The sequence below is a fragment of the Manis javanica genome, chromosome 10, assembly GCF_040802235.1.
Source record: "Manis javanica isolate MJ-LG chromosome 10, MJ_LKY, whole genome shotgun sequence".
NCBI classification, from domain to species: domain Eukaryota; kingdom Metazoa; phylum Chordata; class Mammalia; order Pholidota; family Manidae; genus Manis; species Manis javanica.
Genome location: NC_133165.1, coordinates 90360404 through 90378149, shown reverse-complemented (window position 1 = coordinate 90378149; position 17746 = coordinate 90360404). Strand labels below are relative to the sequence as shown.

Sequence of the window (17746 nt, the reverse complement as noted above, 5' to 3'; positions counted from 1 at the left end):
AGTCTCCCTGGAATACTTAAGCTTTTTCTGAAAAAGTAACTTCAATAAAAGATGATAAATTAAAAACCTATTTATATAAGGCAATTTGAAATGCTTCCAGTGAAATTAGTCTATCTAATTATATGTTCCTAGTTCTAAGACAATGAAAACATTGGTATAGACTTCATAAAACTTCATGTAACCTGAAATATAATTAAATTGGTTCATTGAATATTACCATTCTCTGGGAACCTCAACACTAATAGCTTGTCTTATGTATTGGCCAGAATTACTGTGTTCTTTGCTGATTTGACATTATTTTTCACCTTAGAGCCATTTTGCTGTAAAGGGTGCTAATCAATAGTCAGAAATGATTCTGAGGAATTTCTTCTCAGATATAATCTAGAAAAGAAAATGTTACAGTTTCATCAAATATTTTGGAGTTAAAAAATTTATATTGAGGTACATCCAATAAAATGCACAAATCTTAAGGTACGGCTTGATGGATTTTGACATGTGCATACACTCATGTAGTAATCACCCAGATTGAGATATGAAACTTAACCACTAATTTTTTTCCCCTTCACCTATTTTACCCACCCACCTCCCCTACAGCAACCACCAGTCTGTTCTCTGTGTTTATGAGCCTATTTCTGTACTGTTTGTTTTGTTTATTAGATTCTGTATATAAGTTAAGTTTGTTTTGGAGTTTGCTTTTACAATAAAATTTTCATGACATTGTTAAAAAACCAGAATTTTAACAACTAAGGAATAGCAAATGCACTCAGATAATTAATGTGTTTGTGTATTGTTTTTTGTTTAGCATTCTGGTCTCAATTATCTTGTTGGTCTATGTTTACGTATTTAACTTTGTTTTACCAACTTGATTTGAAGTACTGGAAGGTAAAGCGGGCGCAGAATTCTTCCCCATAGCTGCTACCTTGGGATGTATCAGCAAGTTGATGTGGCCTCACAAAGACTGGGAGTCCATTTGTTAGTTCACCAGCCTGTTAAAACTGTGATATTTTAAATTTTCATTCCTCTCAGTGTGTCTTTCTGTCTCACAATAAACTTCATACAATTATTTGTTGAGTGATCATAAGCCAACACAGTATTTAGATTTTGAGATTTGTCTCTGTATCATAAAGGGAAGACTGTCTGGCTTCACCTCCCCATGTGATCCATCTTTCTGTGAGGCAGTCAGCTTCTTTCTGTTCCCAGTGTCCTCATCTCCTCTTCCTTTACTGTCCTCAACCACTGGGTCACTTCCTTTTATACCTGTGAAACCACTTATGCCCCTTCCTGCATGACCTCCACCCTTAGTTCACCGTGAGGCTCACTGTGAGTATACGGTCCAGCGAAATGGCTCTCTGCTGCCTTGGATGGGACTGACTCCCATCTGCCCAAGCCTGTTATGGACGTTGGTGCCTTATAGGCATTAACTAAATACCAGAGCAAATGCATTTTTATGAAAAGTAAGATGCTGGTCTCAAACCAAATCAACAAGTATTTATTGAGTGTTCATATTGTGTGGAGCTGAGCAAGATGCTAGGGAGAGAATACAAAGGTCTAAGATTCTTAAAATCTAAATGATGAAGCGAGTAACAATACAACAGTTACCTAATAACCAGTCATACAAAATCCAAGCGATGCCCGAAGATGATCTATCATTAATTACTAGATTTGTTACATAGGACATGGGTGCTAAGTTCAGAGGAGAAACTGGTCATTGTGGTCTGCTGTGATCTGCAAAAGGTGCCACAGAAGTTTGTGTGAGTGAAGCTCATGCAAGGCAGAGGAGTAGACGTGGAGAAGGAGCCAAGTAGGGAGAGAGAAACCTAATCTCCCAGGGGAGGGTATTCTTTCAGAGTAGGCTGCTTCACTTTTTTAAGGTTATGAATACTTTTATGACAAATACTTTGAATCTCCCTCTAATATATGACCATAAAAATAAATGCAAAATTTTATATATATTTTTAGGTGTTTATGTACATGTAGTCTACCCACCCATGGACACCAAAAAAGGGTTTGGGGGATTCATAAACCCATCAACTTAAAACCAAATTTCAAGAGAGATTAATTGGAAGAGAGCTTTGGGGTGTGTAGATTTTGAAGGGCCTTAGATAGCAGACTAAATAGAAGTAAAGAGAAAAAGTGGAAAATAGTCCATTTTGATTCAGAAATTACTTTTTCTCTTTTGACCTTTTTATCTATAGGATAAAGAGAATGATCATACTTTCTAGATTTGGGGGATGAATAAGATACTGACATAGAAAGTACACTACGTGGCATGCATATTTTTATTCTACAGGGAAGAAAAAAATCCCTGGAGATTTCTGATTAACAAATGGGATTTTAGAAAAGAAACTTGGCAGCATGCATGATGAAAGGAATAGAAACTGCAACTGCTGTGTGTGGAGAGGGGGAGATACTGATGTAAGAATGAGATGGGCCATAAATGACACTCTCAATATGGGTAAGAGCAAGACTTTTTTTATAGGGAAGAAATGTCTCATGAGGAGGAGTTAGCATTTAAAAATATTTCTTCCTTTAAGGGGTCACTTTTCACAGGAACTTACTCCCACTTAGTAATTTAGAAATGTGTGATTGCCATCATCATAAATATTCACTTCACATATTCAAGAAATAACTGTGACTGCAGTTGGTAGACTTAATGATAGATTTGTTGAGAGACTGGAGGCCTCTTTTGGAGAGTTTCATACCAGACCATATAAAAAAGAGAGTTAGAATGATGTTCCCAAGAGTAGTACTCTAAGCTTGGTTTTCTGGTGGAACAATTGGCTTTTCTCTGCTTCTTTCATCTCCCTTCACTGTAAGGAAGATTGATGGCCACTGGTCTACAGATCCTAGATGAGTGATGTGCTGTCCTCTCCCTGTTTCCACTGTACTCTGCCTCCTTAGTTCCCCTGGTGTTGCCCAGTCCCCAGACTGTGCAGCTACTCCTGGGAATTGACCAGTCATTTGCCCTGGGAATTTGGGGCCCATCCTCTTGTCTGCCAATAGCACAGCTGGGTCAGTCAACTCAATCCTCAGCATTCCTGGCTCCTGTTACCACATCTGGACTCCAATGAAGCTCCAGTCCTCAGAAAGGGAGATTCACATCCTTAATGGTCACTGAAGTGGCCAGATGACCCAACTCAGAAATGAGGGAGATACATATCTGTGGGTGAATTTTGACCAATGAGAAGACAACATGTCATACAGGCCTTTATTGTTTCCCATACTTTTTGCTTTGCTTTATTTATTCCTGTTTCTTATTGACCTGGATTTGCATCTCCCCAATAAAGCATCAGTATTTTAAGTCTTTTATCAGACCCTATTTTTCTAAAGTGCTCAAAGCTAAGACAATTTCCCTCCTTAGTGTGTGTGTGTGTGTACGTGTGTATGTGTGTCACAATTTTCAGTTAATTCAAAAATCTGAATTCAAATTATCATGACACTATAAATGCTTCATATCTCAGCAAATCAGCAAGCATGGTTTTTGCATTTTATACCTTAAAGCTTTTTGTTTTTCCTGGAGTTTAAAATTGCATGGACATTTTTTGTTTCTTAATTTCCTAAGCCAGTATAGAAATCTTCCCAAAGTATAAAAGTTCCCTGAATATGGCCAAAAATGTTAAGTAATCTAACACTTCTCTTTTTATCTTTGAGATTCCTCCTGTAGCTTTGTGTCCCTCATTTGTGTCCCTTTGTAGACCTGATGTTTGGCACTATGCTCCAAATTCTTCTGTTTCCTCTTCATATTTTCTATTTCTTGGATCCAATGCCTTCCTTTTTCATGGTTTACAACCTTCTGTTGATAAACCACATTCTCTAGTAGCTTCTTGAGAAAAGGTACTTGGGAGGTAATTTATATTTAAATATAAAATGCCTGAGACAGTCAATAATTAACATTCATATTTAAATTGTAATGTATTTGGATATGGAATTTTTTATTAGAAATGAAATTTATCAAAGTTTTAAGAGCACCCCACTTCTTTTCTGGTATACTGTATTTCTACTAATAAGTTTAATGTTAATTTAATTCCCTGTTCTTTGTATATAACCAGCTCTTTTTTCATAGGAAGTTTTAGTGTCTTTTACTAAATCCCTACATTTTGGATTTCATGATGTTGTGTCTTGGTGTGGGCCTAATTTTATTTATCAACAAGATACCAGGTGTTAATTTGTAATTAAGAAGTGAGGTTCTTAAGTTCTAAGAAATTTTCTTGAATTACTTCTTTGATAGTTTATGCTTCCTATTTTCTTGATTATTTCATTCATCAATAAACATCTGTGTTATGTTTGTGAATTCTTCTAAGTTCTTGGGATACAGCAGTGAACACAAAGACTAAAAATCCTGTCCTCATGGAGTGTACATTCTGATGATAGAGCTAGTTAAATAAGTAAAATAAAAAGTATGGTAGATAGTGACAAGGAAAGACAGTATGACCAGGAATGGAGTTATGATCTGGTGTGTGCACATGTGTGTGCGTGTGTACATATGTGTATACATGTGATTTACAGTTTTAAGATACGGTGGCCAGAAAAGGCTTCACTGAGAGAGTGAGGTTTAGTAAAGACTATAAGATGCAAGAAAGTTAGCCAGGCAGATCTGTGGGGAAAAAGCCTTCCAAGCAGAAGAAACATCAACTTCAAAGTATAGATGCATTTAAGGAATGCAAGGAAGTCATGGTCACTATAATGAAGGAAGCAAATGGGTGAAGATGAGGTTAAAGGCAATTGGGGCTCAAAGTGTAGATAGGGTGCGCGCCTTTAGAGGGTTCTGAGCAGAGGAGGAACACCACCTGACATATGTTTTAGTGGAATCCCTTCAGCCGGTGTGTTTGGAGTCTGAAGGGGGCAAAGGCAGAAGCTGGGGTCCGTTCAGGAGGCCGCTGCAACAAGTCACAGGGGGAGCAATGGCGGCTTGTACCAGAGCAGTGGCAGTGCGGATTGTGAGAGGGGTGGCCAAATTCTCTACAAGTGGTGAAGGAAGAGGTATCATGATTTGCTGACAGATCATATCTGAGCTGCGAGATAAAAAGGAAGGAAGATGACTCACGGTTTTGGCATGAGCCTAAAAAAAGAAGTTGCAAAGGGGAAAAGTACGGGAGGAGAAGGTTGTTTCATCTTTATTTTATGGAGCAGGTGGGAAAATTTAAGTTAGAAGTTTAGAATTGGGCATTGGTAGTATGAAATGCCGCAATGCCTGCTACACATCCGGATTGTGATGTCAACGGGGAGTTTGACATCCAGGTCTGCATGTGCAGGCAAGGTCTGTGGGCTGGAGGTATAGATGGGGAAGCCATCAGCATACAGGTGGTCCGTATGGCCACGAGACTGGACGAGATAGCCTGGGGAGTGTAGACTACATAGAGAAGACATCTGAGGCCTGAGTCTGGAGGCACTGCCCTCATTTAGAGATAGGGAGGTGAGTAAGAAACAGCAGAAGAGATGGACAGGAAGTGGCCAGAAAGGTAAGAGGAAAAGCAGGTGTTTGTAGAGCTCCGTAAGCTAAGCAAAGAGACTTTTCCAAGGAGGAGAGAGCGATCTGCTCTGTCAGATGTTGTTGACATGCAAAGTGAGATGAGGACTGAGAAATGGCTTTCGTTTTGGTGATCTTGGTAAAAAGAGTTTAAATCAGATAGGAGTGGGTTAAGAGAAAGGGGACGGAAGGCACTGGAAATAGTGGGTGTAGACAGCTTTCTTAAGGAACTTTGCTAAAAAGGAGAGGAGTGAAATAAAATGGTAGCTAGAGCTCTGTTCTGTATTTTAGGAACTCAGATTATTCAGGTGTTGAATATTCTGGATTGATTCTCTTATTATTTTTTTCTTTTTTAGCCAATTTTCCAACTCTATCTTCTTGTTCTTCTTGCTGGGAGAGTCTTTGGTTTTGTCTTAAAAATCCCCTGTTAACGATTTTTTCTGCTGTCATTTTAATTTTGAGAGCTCTTCTTTATTCTTAGTTCACTCATTTTTCCTGTGAATTGTGAGCTCTATTTGTCTTTGTTCTTCATTTATCATAGGTTCCATTTAAGTACTTGAAAATCAGTATATATATTTACTAGTAATAAACCTTATCCATTTTGGTCTAGTTAGCTTTTCTCTTTTTTTCCCAAATATCTATTAAAGGATATTAAAGACATACAAAATGGTGTAAGGATAACACAAAGTCCTTATGCTTAAAATACGACTTTTTTTTAGTTTCCCAATTTTTGCCTTATACATAGTCTCATTTTATTTTCCTAATGGTACTTATTAAAGGTTTTTTTTCCCCCCTCTAAAGCTTTTCCCTGCTCTCTGCAATGATCTCTATTTCTTGTAAGACCAGTCTACTCTCCTGTTGTTTTCTGTTTGCTTTGGTCTGTCTTTCCTGTTAGAGGACCTCCTCAAATATTTGGAGATCCTTGCCTGCCCATGTGTGACTGAGAGTGGGGCCCTAAATAGCTCACTGGAGGCTCCGAGTACCAAGGCAGCCCTGGCTGGCTGCCAGCCTTCAATAGAGCTGGTACCCAGCTCTTTCCCTGTAGATCTTCAAATGTCAGTAACTGTAGGTCTTCTCCCTTGGGCCACTCTGTTTTCCCAGAGAAGAATCTTCAGCCTGCCTGCCTAGAGGAGATAACTCCAGACACCAGAAGGAAAGGGGCTCCAAGGAGCCTCAGTACTCAGTACATAGATTTTCACTTTATTTCCCGTTTTCTGTGTGGCACTTTGCCCTGAACTTATTTGTTTTGGGCTTGGGTCGAGAGTATTTCAGGTTCAGCTTTTTCTGGGAGTAAACCTTTTGTCTTCTGCCCAGAGTTCAAAAGAGATGGGGTTCACTGGCTGTACAGATCAGTAGAAGGGTGGGGGGTATCTGTGAGTTCCTTGTAGCTTTTTAACCAGTTCTGTTCTCAGCTCCGGTTTGTAACTGGCTCCTAGAGGTGTCCAGTGGTTCCAGCGTCTGAGCCATCGTGGTGTTGCCTGGAGCAAGCCCATTCATCTTACACTGGCATGCCCCCATGGCAGACAGTAGGTTTCAGACTTCTTCCCTCTGCTCAGCCCCTCATCACCTCTGCAGCTTTTTCCCATCTCTCACTTTCTCACCAATTCCCTTTGTTCTATTGGTTCTAAATTTAATGGTTAAATATTTTCTTTATGTAACTTCAAAGAGGTTACTCAGGGGTAGGAATGCATGTTCAATGCTCCATATTTACATGTGCTGTCACCTACTAATTGCACTGTTTGTCATTTAGATATGACCTTCTCTGAAAAGCCATACCCAAACTGACAGAACCAGTCCCGCCCGGAGCTCCGGCCCCACTCACCGTAAGCCTCCTATGTTATCCACTGCTTTAGCTTTTTATCGGACTATATCTAGGAGGTCAAGGACAACGATTCACTCATCTCTTAATTTATTTAACGTTCATTGTACCACTTATCACCAGCCCAGGGAAAGATCTGCAGAATTTGCCCAATTAGTCTTGCTGCAAATATCTGGTGTGGGTTACAGGAAAAACATGTACAAGGGCACAAGAGTGGATAAGTAAAATTTTATCACAGAAAAATGGCTTTCCTGTTTAATAGTTCTGTGAGGCTATTATTTACCCTCTTTGGACTGGCCTCATTTCCTCAGAATCATGACAGTAATAACGCCTACTACATTGGGTTTATGGGGGAGAATTGAGTGCTTTAATATAAGTGAAGCACTTAGTAAAGTAGCTGGCTCATTATAAGCACACAATTCACTGTTACTACTTCAATTGAAGAATAATTTTGGGGTACATTCTTAGAGAAGGTACAGGTTTTTCTTGCTTTCTGGCTGTTTTTGGTAAAATATTAAGAGTCAAGCCAGGGGAGGAAGACCCTATATTTGAAGCCCTGAGAATAACAAGAGACCCATCTTGGGGATGAGTCTGGCCTCCAAAGTGAGTTACCCTGGCTTCATTCTCCCTGTATCTCTAGGGAGATGAGCTCCCCTTCCTTTCTCTTCCCATTAGAGGACTCTGGGGGGTTTCACTTTCCTTTCTTCTGGAGATCAGTCTAAAAGAGGCAGATATTTCCTGGTTCGTGATTCAGCTTCTTTGCTTGTTTGGAACAAAATTTAGAAGGAAAATCAGAAAGAGTAATGATGTTTTAAAAAGATATTGAGTAAGGTAAGGTGTGGGTTAAAGGGCTTTTCAAGCTACATGAAGCATGGGATTTTTTTTTTAAACACTTCAGGTTTGAGAAGGAAGGAGGGACAGAGTTTGTGGCATTGACTAACAAGAAAATATACACAATCCCTAGTGTTGAAAATTTGTAGAACTTTTTAGGCATGAGAATTGCTTCTGACACAGAAAACTGTGGAACTGTGTTGGTGGAAAATAATGGAAAGTAACTTACATGTTGAAATTTATTCATTCAATCTTTTGGTGAGGGACTAGTAACTGGGAATATAGTGATGAATAAAATCACATGGCCCCTGCTATCACTGAGCCTAGATAATGGAGAAAGTCTTTACATAAAACTAAAAAATATATTGTAACTTACAGGACATTTGAGATAGGTTATCCGGAATTGGCCTGGAGGTGGGAGGGTGGGGGATTGGTAGCTTAGAATGAGGGATAAGATGACTTTTCTTATGAAAGGATATTTAAGCTGAGGTATAATGGTTGAATAGGAGTTATCCATGTGAACATTGAGGGAAAGAACATTCTGGAATACTTTGGGCAGGAAATACTTGGTGAGTTTGACAGCTACAGAGTTCTTTTTGGGTGGTGTTTGTTACCAGGAGAGACGGTAGAGTCGGAGGCTGCAGAAGCCAATGAGAATCAGAAACATGTGCAGCACCGAGACGCGTATGAAGAGCATTCTGTGTTATCCTAAGGGCTACGAGGAGCCAATGAATGATGTTAGCCGAGACATAATCCTGTTTAGATTCAATGAAAGATGACATTGGCTACTGTGAGAAGTGTTCAGAGAGAGGAAAGAGTAACCTCTTGTTAACAGGTAGGGGGCTAATACAGAGGTCTTATGGGCTAGGATGCTAGTGGTGGGAATGGAGAAAGGTTGCTGCATTCGAGATTCTTTTGTGAAGAAAATCAACTGGAGTCCTTGAGGTGTGGGGAGGTGAGGGAGAGGGAGCTGTCATAGATGACTTCTAGATTTCAAGGAGCAGCTGAAAGTATTTGAGAAAGTGCTGAAAGCCCGTGAAGAAGTGCCGGCATAGTGTAGCAATTAAGGGCGGTTAATACATAGTCCCTGACTTGACAGTGGTTTGATGACATGTTAATGTTACAATGGTGTGAAAGCAATACACATTCAGTAGAAACTGTACTTCAGATTGCGAATTTGGATCTTTCCCCAGGCTAGTGATAAATGGCACAATGATCTCTCCTGATGCTGGGCAGCAGAAAGCCGTAGCTCCCAGTCAGCCACAGCATCATCGAGGTAAATAATCCACATGCTCACTGCCATTCCGTACCCATCTGACCATTCTGCTTTCACTTTCAGTACAGTGTTCAATACATTACACAAGATACCCAACAGTTTATAATAAAACAGGTTTTGTGTCACATGATTTGGCCCAACTATAGGCTAATGTAAGTGTTCTGAGCACGGTGAAGGTAGGCTCAGCTATGAGGGTTAGTAGGTTAGGTGTTGTAAATACATTTTCAATTTACAGTGGGTTTATTGGTACATAACCCCATCACGAGTTAAGGACGATCTGTAATAAATTATTTTTTTCTTGTTAACCAGTCTTTCAAGTTCTAGATCATGACTTCTCTCCATGAAAACCTCTCTGATCACCTGAGGCAGAAGTCAGTTGGCTCTCTCCTCACACCTTCTGTGGCACTTGTTACTCTCCTGGAGTTTGCACGTGCTGTCCCCTTGTCCTTCCTGTCTTGATCTGTAATGGTGCTTCTCTCTGTACCTAGAGTTTAAATTCAGGACATATGTTCTGATCCTCCTTTGAATTCCTGAAAACATGTGGTAGAGAGCATACACAGCATGTTATCAATAAAGATTTCTCTGAGTGCTTAAAAATTGGACATATTATCATTTTGAGAGAAAGTTTGAAAGGAATGTATTATTGTTTGTGATTTCTTCTCCCATATTCTGTTTTAGAGACAAAAACAGATCATGGTGCAGTCTAGTCTTTGTGAGGACAGCTTATAAAGAACTGTAATTTATGGTGCCTCTAATTTTTTGTAGTATATAAATTTAATAAATAGAGATTGATGGAATCCAATATATTTGTTTTTAAGTCTCTGAGTTCACTGTTCCTGTCATAAATTAGAGATGCTGGTTACATTTGGAAGAACATGGTGAAGGTCGGGATGAGAAGAGGGACACAGAGAGGACTTAATAAAATACATACACAAAATAGTTCTGTGTAATGTTTGAGAAGTTTGTGATCTCAGTGGTCCAAAAAATCTCAGTGATTTCTGTGATTCAAAATGATGTCCATGTGGTACAATCCACACCTGCTGCCTTCCGTGCCACAAGCTAATGATGAATGTAGGATGGGGCATATGGACCTGTGGTCTTTTGTTGGACTCATCTGACACTCTTGCACGTTGGACTGCTTTCAAAGAAGCCTCTTACAGCTCCCTTTGTCCATTATCCTTTGGAGATATTTAAATGAGGGCAGGGACAGGAGATCACTGTTGCCACTTATCAATCAGGTCCTGCTATTTTATTAATCACAGTGAGGTCCTTGTTAATGTGAGCATATACACAGAAATAAAAGACATGTTCCCTGAACACACAAAGTATGGCAGGATTTGGACTAGGCTGCTTTGAAGACACAGATATGAAAACAAACCAGAAAAATCTATTACCTCAAGGAGCATGCAGTTGCAAACATAAGTGTGTTCACAGACATGCAACTTTTCACTATGGAAATAGAAGGTTTTATTTTTCCTATGGGTGGCTTAGCTATCAGAATCTAAAGCTTTAGAATCAGAGACACCTGGATTAGCAGCTTGACTTCTCCATGTTTTAGCTATGTGATCTTAGGCAAAATGCTCAATTTCTACAAGCCTTATCTGCATCAGTCCTAAATGAAAATAGTGATATCTTCATGCTAGGGTGTTGCAAGAATTAAATGAGATAATATATTCAAAGCTTCTACCATACATATTACACATGTTGAGTGCTTGATAAATCACACACACACATACACACACACACACACACACACACACACACACACACGAAGATCTATTCCACTTGTCGAACAGTGCTTGCATCTTCATTTGCGGTCAAACCTTTTCTTTGCTAAGACAAAGTTGTTGATAATGATCTATTTCCTGGGGCTGAGTCAGACCAGTTGGGCCAAGGACCCACTGTTTCTTCACAGCCCATGAAGCACCCTTCCATGATGTGGCCTCCTGCATACTGCACCCTTCCCTCTCCCTCCTAATTGCTCCCCACCTGCCCTCACAGGACTTTCCCTTTCTCCTGCTCCAAATGATTATGCAAGAGTCAGGCTGCTCTTGAGACTATATACTTAGAGTAGCAAAATTGAGAATAAATACTCAGTTGTTTCAAAGCATGAGAGGAGGCAACTTGTCTTTGTCTTCATCCAGGAGTCAAGAAAATTGCATGAGTTTCAATATGACCTTCTTTACTGATTTGAAGTAAACCTGGTAAGTTCACTGTTTCATGCCTTCAACTTTCTTGTTTATAAAACAGACAATTGTGAAATGAAAAGGTTGGATTGGCTCTGATGACTGGAGCCATTTATGGGGAATGGCCCTGGGAAAGTGTTTGGTGGAAAGAACACTGTCAGAGAAGTCAAGAGGCCCAGACTCTTGACAACTCTAACAGAGTGGTTTTAGATTGGAGATTAAAGTCTGGGAAAGATGGGGAACATGGATTCTTCCAAAATATCCTGACCCAAATTCACCTTACACTGGCAATGATTTCCCTTTCTTGTTTGGTCTGAAAATGGGGATGAGTAAAAGGATGATGTAAAAAAGGGGATGGGAAGAATGAAGATCAGACTACCAGGGTGCTGACAGTGAGGATGGGGTAGTCAGCAAGCATCAGTTCCATCCTAGGACTTTTCACATACAGGCACCAAAGGGCATTTTCTTTCTTTTGTCTCCAAGGACAATTGTCCAGAGCTAAGGATTAATACTGTATTTAATGATTCACTAGTTCTACTGTGCAATAGTTTACCTAAGCAACATCTTCTGAAATGGATTTATGTTTTCAGTCAATATCATAATTTGGGGTGATGATTTTCATAAAATGGTAACTTTGTAATTTGCTATAAGGGATAGAGAAGTATTATGTTCTCTGAGATTAGTTTAAAATATTACTCCCAAGACTCTCCTCTTCTCAACCTATCCTCCCACACAAATTTAATATAACTTATTCAATGTAAGTATCTTAGATTTGAAAATAAGAATGAAGATTCTTCCTAGTCACTGTGTCCTTGAGGTATTACTGCCTTGACATGCTCAGAAGACAAGAGAGCATGTTACATACAATCGTGGATTTCCTTAAGCTGGCTCCTTTCCTTATAATAAGAAACCACAGTGTTATAATTACACTTACACTGCCATACCACTCATTTAAAAATATGTGCCTACTTTTCATCACTCTTGTGAATATTTAATGTTTCTTTGTTTTGTTCTGTTTTTACCTGTAGAAACTAGAGAAAGCATTTCTGACCGTTTAAATTAAATCCATCCATCCAGAGTTTAGGTTTTGTATGAAATGCTGCTCATGAGCAATCTTCATTTGCAGGGAGGAAAATAAAAGGATGATATGACAGAGAGTGATGGTTTGGGTAGGCAGGAGAAACTGTACATTCAGTGTTCAGAGGAAGCCTGCCTTTGCGGGGAGCACTATGGGAGCAGAGAACAGAAGGGTAACAATGACAACCCAAACAATAATGACTATAAATATTGAGCACTTAATTATTTTCTAATAATTTACATACATTAATTCACTGTGTCCTGCCTGGCCTTTATGCTCCCAACTCTGCTTTAAAAAGCCCCTGCTCTTGCAGTTAAGTCTTAAGTCCTCCTATGAAGAATTGGGGAAAACTATTTCAGGAAAAGGAATGGTGGGTAGAAAGTCTCTAAGCAGGTTCAAAGCCAGGTATGTTGAGGAATGGGAAGAAGTCTGGAGTGGCTTGTGTGGAATGAGCTGGAGAGAAAGGGTTAGATACATGGGGAAGTGTGTTGGAGGCCAGAGTAAAGAGTTTTGATTTTATCCCTTAGTCTTAGGATTTATTACATCATTCACTATAATTACATTTTAGATATTTGAAGGTAAACTTGCTTCTGATTTGCACTCTGTGCAATGAACCTGAGCATACCAGAAGAGATGCTGGATAGATTTTCCAAAAATATTCATAGTATTTAGCCTCAATATTATACAGATAATTATTGAGTCTGACAGAATTTAGTTATCAAATATTTCTACTCCTTAAAACATCCAAGTCTAAATTATTTACCAGATTGAATAATATTGTCCACCATAAACTGAACCATGCCTACTGACCAGTCCAGCAGATTGCTTCTGTTAGATGTATTTTCCTCTTAAGACTTCCAAGAAAGTATAAATATTTAACATCTTTGAGCAATTTAAGCAATCACAGTTTGTTCTAATATTAAAAATGCAATAGCAATGGGGAAAAAAATTCTAACATAATACAAACCCAGATCTAGATAAATATAGCCTTCTTGTTCATAAACTTCTTTCCCAGGAAACCATGCCTATCTTCAAAAGCATTGTTTCAGTTTAGGTTTGTCCTTCAAACACATGGAGTCATTGTTCGGGGACCAGAACTGTCTCCCCTAGCATTTCATTTCACTAGGAAGTTGGCTTCTGGATTTGATCGCACTTAACAAAGAGCGTCCACCATGTCAGCAAGGACAAAGTTCTTTGTTGGTACTGAAGAAGTTAACATTCTCAAGTGCCACAGTAGGCAGAAACAGAAATGGCTTCTCTACTCATAGAATTAGAGGGTTGAGTTCTCTCAGGATGTTGGAGTGGATATTTTGGAACTTCCAAATATTATGAGAACCCTCTTTGACAGGAAAAAAAAAAAGAAAAAAAAATTAAAAACAGGGAGTAGCTTAGTACGTATGGTATTAAGAACATGTGAAAAAAAGAATGACCTATGAGCTTGGTGAGAATTGTGTTTTGGTGACTTATCAAGAAAAAGGAAGAAAAAATTTCATTCAGATGTAGTTACTAAATGTTTATTATTTGAGCCCAGAGAGGAATGGGAGTGGGTAAAAGGGGATGTTCCCTTGGTAGGTTGATGTTTTTGGCAACAGTACAACCGATGTTGCAAGAAGGGAACCAGTCTCAAGATGAAAATCTCTTACAGGCTGGCTTTTGTCCAAAACTGTAATGTTGACAGGGAAGTGCGGGCACACCCAAAAACATCCTGATTAAATTGCAGGTGTTGTGCAAAACCAAGTGGGAAGAGCAGATATTTTATAAGTAGTAAGCAGTTTCTAGCAGTTGCTACATATGATGTATATAGTGTATGACATTATAAAATCTTAGGACACAAGGTAATTATTTTACATTTCTTTGGTAAAATAGAGTTTTGTTCAGAGAACAGACACTATTTGATTGGGAAAAGACTTTTCAGATCACCTCTTCTAGTGGATATGTCTTTTTTTTAAGCAGAAATAACTCCTTCCAAATAAAATCTGAAATAGTACTCTACTATCTAAAAACAGGTAGTGTTTTATTAGTAAAAATAATTTTATAAGTTTAAACCAAATATATTTACTCTTTATATATTAGATAAATGAATGGAGTTGTTTTGGTTAATGCAAAAACTTGGAATCAGGTATAATGTGACACGTGATTTCATACAATCCTTAGCATCTCATTTAGTTTAGTATTTTTGTGTTTGCACACTATCAAACAAAATCCTGATTTACACAGAAAACTATTTGCTAGTGAGAGATCTTTAGCAGTACGCCTCATAATGTCAGGTTGGTTACTCTTGTAAGAGGAGCCTTTATTCTGAGGTCCATTCAAAAATGAGTCAAACTGGAAACACAAGTTAATTCATTGTGCTAACATCTGTCATGTAACTCCATGGAATGTTTTAAATATTATATTTTAAATGTTTCCAAAAGGCTTAAGATACAAATCGTTAGTTTGTATTAAATATCTGTTGAACCCTTTCCACAGATACTCTTCTCCAGAAACCTAGGGCTCGGAAGATTACCACCAGTAGCTGTTTGTGATAATTATTTATGGTGGTGTGATAATTATTTCAGGCTTTGCAAGAACTGAAGTATGTGTAAGCCAGTGAAATAAACAAGTTTAACACTGTTAAATAAAATAATTTACAGTCTAGTCAGGAAATGTCCCATTCGGGACTGAACTGTGGGCCTCTGGCCTTCTTTTTTCTGTTTGATTTTCACAGAGAATGAATTCAACACAAAATGATAATATTTCACTTACTGTAAATTTTATTCATTTAGTGCTATATTAGGATATTCCTTATAGGTTCCCACTCTATCTTTTTAATGTGTGTTTTACCAGATAGATTTAAAGTCCACTGCCCAAAGGAACTGAGCCATATATTTTTCTATGGTCACTAGCAGGGTGTACGCATAGTAGGATATTAATAGCATATTGATTTTGCATTTAAGAAACATTAACTTATTCTCATATAAACATCTATTATTGATAATTTACTTGGCATGAAACATTCTGTAGATGCTTCCAAATGTACCCCTTACAGTGCATAGATGGGTTTATCCATATTTTTGTTTAAAATTTCATGAAACTTTATATGCTGTTAATTAGTTAAAGGGATGTATATTGAATATCCACTGTGTCTCCAGAACTGGCATAACTCCATGGCTATAATGGTAAATCTTTCATACAGCTATTTCCTGCATACAATATAAGCAGTTATTCAGTATCATGTCAAAATGGGTGGCCATCATTGCTGAGTTTGTCCTTTCCTTGGGCTTTTAATTGGGATTGTTGGTATTTTCCCCTTCTCTCACTTGGAATGGTAGCATTCTAAAACTGAAATACTGTTAGTTCTGGTTTTATGTTGTGAGAAGATTAAAATTCCCTCATCAGAGATATTCTGGCTTTGCTTAACGTATTTCATGTCCCACTGCCATATGGGAGGGTTATTACCTATCCAAGTAAAAGACTTGTTTACCTCTTTAATTTTTATAACAAGATTTTGTTCTTATTTTTTCTGAAGTATTAGTTTGAATCATAAAGTTGATATTTTGTAAATTTAAAAAATTGAAAATTAGCAGTTTCTCACAGTTCTAGGTAGTGTATGAATCCAACTCAAAACAACAAGCAGTTTGTTTTTCAACTCTCATCAAAAGCTCCATGAATAAAGTGATAATAAAGGAGGTTTTGTTTAAAGTAGAGGTCAACAAGTTTTTCTGAAAGGGCCAGATAATAAATATTTTAGGCTTTGTGAACCACACAGTTTATAGCAACAACTCAACTTTGTTGCAGCAGGAAAGGGGCCATAGACACTAAGTAAATGAGTGACCATGGCTGTGTTCCAATAAAACTTTATTTACGAGAACAGGCAATGGGCTGGATTCACCTTGTGGTCTGTGGTTTGCTCACCTCTGGCTTAAAGGGTAGAGAAGTATACCCTTAGACTATGTTGTCTTGGGTAAACTGTTAATGAATGGCATTTGCAGAATTATCTTGTAGCATTTAACTCTGGGCTTTCATGGGAGAAGCTGAGAAACAATCTTATGAAATTCCTTATTACAGTTATTTGCTTTGGGGATGTTACACAGGAATAGTATTCATACTATTCATACTGATCAGTATTCTGCCTAAAACATTTCTTTCAGAGCTAAGATCTAGGTAATGACTCATTTCTTCCCCCTACCTTGTTGATATTTTATGACAATAAAACTTTAACTGACTCTCTCCCTTTTTATGAATTTGCTACCAGGAATATCAGCTGCTGGGAATATCAACAGCAAACCTGAGCAACTATGTTGCCATTTATGTTCTGCAGAGACAAAATTCCCTTCTTTTAATTATCCATGCTTTGACTGTACATTCAAATTAGATTTTCCCTAGCTTTAAAACTTTTTAATTGTAATATGCTATTCTCTTCTGTGCTTCTGTATTGTAAACTAACTCAAGTTCTTGTGGATCATGGTTGAGAGTAAATACTCTAAGTGGATGACATATTTTTATATCTGAAAATCCAATTTCCTGCAAACTTTCAGTATCCAAAGTGCTTTAATCCCAGGCATAGATGATTAAATTCTTTTAATTCAACAAATAACATATTCTCCTGTCTTCAAGGAGTTTATAGTCTGATAGGGAAGACAGACAAATAAGCAAGTAATGAAAAAGCAACTAAGTAGTTGTGACCATGCAGCCTGTGGCTTGAGTTTTTAAGGGATGATGCTGTTACATCCTCTTCCTCATTGGCAGGGTGAGGCCAGCTATGCAGAAACAAGTTTTTTGTGGAAAGTTATTACTTCCTATGGAAAAGCTTGAAGGCATGTAAGCAAGATGATGCTTAGGGTTCCTCTGTTTATAAGCTGAAAAGCTTTTCTATGATTTCGACCCTGAGATTACATTTTAGAAACACATATTAATTTCAACCAAGATTTATTACATAGTTGTGAAGGATGTCAATTTAAGCCTGATATCTCAATTACTCACAAAGCATTTCAAGAGTTTAACTTAATATAACAGCACCTGAGCGTTTATCTCCCAGGAAGCCAAGATGTCCCCTTTATGCTATTTAATACATATGAGCAATCTTAGGCTGGATGATTAAAACTTCATA

The 17746-nt window shown here is 38.1% G+C and overlaps 1 long non-coding RNA gene across 2 annotated transcripts in view; it reads right to left on the bottom strand.

The window, feature by feature from the left end:
- The window catches only part of LOC108407732 (uncharacterized), a 79622-nt gene that overhangs the window by 16516 nt on the left and 45360 nt on the right, over nucleotides 1–17746 (bottom strand). Inside the window, exon 10 of one of the 2 annotated variants that reach the window (XR_012121512.1) lies at nucleotides 9493–9923. The exons of the other annotated variant lie outside the window; for it this stretch is intronic. This is a non-coding gene — a long non-coding RNA (uncharacterized lncRNA). Of the gene's footprint in view, nucleotides 1–9492; nucleotides 9924–17746 lie in introns of those variants that run through there. 2 annotated transcript variants of the gene reach the window in all.